The following is a 2249-nucleotide window of genomic DNA, read 5'->3' on the forward strand; positions in this document are numbered from 1 at the left end:
CTTCTGAGTGGCTTTCACTGGGCCGTGCCTGTCGAGTTGCAGGGGAAGCTGGTGCACTCGGCATCCCAGAGGCGTGGGGTGAGGATCTGTGAGGGGAAGGGCTGGGAAAGGGAGGCAGGGCTGGCCGCTTCCTGATTCCTGCCTTTCCCGAATGGGCCCTAATTTCAGGGAAAGGCCCCCCCCGCCCCCCACTGAGAGGGCTTGCTTCCTCATTCCTCTCTTCTCTGGACTCCTGTCATTTGGGAAGCTGTGTAAGGGGCCTGCAGCTTGGAGAGAAAGAAAAGAAGGTCCTTCTTTACAAAAACAAACCCCTCCAATCTGCCATCTAAGTGCCCACTGCTCTTTCCCCACACCCCACCTCTGTTTGAACCCTAGGCTGCGTGTAAAACACTGACTTTGAGCTTTGCCATGGGCCGTCTGGGGTACTCCCTCGATTTGTCCAGAAGCTAACATGGTGCCTGGGTGAGGCATTCAGACTCGGGCAAATTCAGTCTTTCCCCTGCGGAACCTCCAGGGTCCCTTCACCAGAGCTAGACTACCCACCTGACTTGGGGGGAGGGGTGCAGGGGGCTGGGGGAGGCGGCCCGCAGTCAAGCGGCCCTAGCAGGGGAGGGACACAAATGAGGAGCTGCGTTGTGTGCTTTGAAACGTAAAGACAACATTATGTTTGACCCTAGATAGCCCCAGAAATCCCTCTGCCCTGCTGGAGTTTCCACATCCTCAGAGGCCACTCTGCCGGACAGCGAGGCAGAGCGAGGCAGGCCACGGGGTCTGGGCGCCCGACAGCCTCCAGGCTGCTTCCCCATGGAAAGCCCAGCCCCTCGAAAGCCCCTGCGGAGAGTTGCTGGGGCTGTGCTTGCATCTGGCCCGAGTGGCTTTATGTGTGCCATTTGGACCTCATGTCATGGGGCCCTGAAGCCCAGTGGGTTCCGATTCTGGGGCCCCAGAAGCCAGCTGTTCCCTCGGTGGCACTGGGCACTGGGCCACCTCCGGCGGGCTCTGCCGGCCTGTGTTTAGGCCAACACTTCCGGATCCTCGATGGCCCTGCAGGGAACTCCCACCGTGGGTTTTCCCTGGCAGCTGCTCTGGACCCCGCATGCTTGGTGGAGCTCAGCAAGAGAGCCAGGGGATCCCTGAAAGCCAAGTGCAGATTGTTGGAGGATGAAATATATGACCCAGGCTCTATGATCTCATGAGCAAAGCCCAGCAGGGGACCTAGTCAAAGGCTCCAGTTCCTCCCAGTGCAGGGCAGAGCCAGGACATGGGTGCCTCCACCCACCTAAAGTTCTGCAGAACTGAATGCATCTCCACAGCGGGTGGGGGCCGCAGCAAGGCCCACCACCAGAAGCACCTTGTAAGATCCTCAGGTGTCTGAGGGCCCCTCAAACTCCCCTCTCTGATTCCTAACAGCACGGAAAAGAAAATGAAGGGCCGTTCAGTTCCTCAGATGCAAAGTGAGCGCCTGAAGTTCCCAGGTGATTGAGGCCCTTGCCTGCCCCTGGGGCGCTCACCTCAAGGGCAGAAGGCATTTCACTATCCTGAGGACAGCGCGGTGACAACAGCAATACACTGCTCAAATGTAGGATCACATCACTGTCACCATCATCATCATCACAGGGCAGGGTGCTTAGTTCAGCCAGGAGGGGGTCGGAGAAGGGCTTGGGGGGCAGGGGAGCAGAGTTGCCTGGCGACGAAGGCATGGCAGGCATCCCCGGCAGCGTGAGCTGCGCCTGCCTCGGCGTGAGAGGAACTAGGAGTGCCCCTGTCACTGGGGAGCAAGTGGACATGGGAAGTCGGCGTCGAGGAAAGGGAGGAGTTAGACCCAAAAGGTCCTCACGGGCCACACTAAGGAGCTTGGGCTTCCCCTCAGGGCTCCATAGAAACAGGTTGTAGGTCAAGTCCAAATTGAATTTTAAAGATACGACTCTTTGGTGCCTATGGGGGGTGGTGGATTGAAACACTACCTCAGTTTTCTCATTTGTGAAATGGAGAGGATACCTTTCAAAGTTTTAGGTAGAAATAGACGAGCTGTTTCCACAAAGTACCTGAGACAGAACGTGAGTTCTCTGCCCGCCCTCCCCAGCCCCGCCTCCCCTGGCTTGGAGGCCCTGGTGCAGGGTGGGTCGGCCACAGATGTGCGTCTCAGAGAGGCTCGGTGAGCAGTAGCTGGGATCAGTCACAAATGCCCGGGGAGGGTCCACCCGGCATTCAGATTCATGACCAGCCCCTCTGGAAAGTCTGGCTCAGGT

This window comes from Phyllostomus hastatus, unplaced genomic scaffold (genome assembly GCF_019186645.2).
Source record: "Phyllostomus hastatus isolate PE091 unplaced genomic scaffold, TTU_PhHast_1.1 phas_contig_36, whole genome shotgun sequence".
NCBI lineage: Eukaryota > Metazoa > Chordata > Mammalia > Chiroptera > Phyllostomidae > Phyllostomus > Phyllostomus hastatus.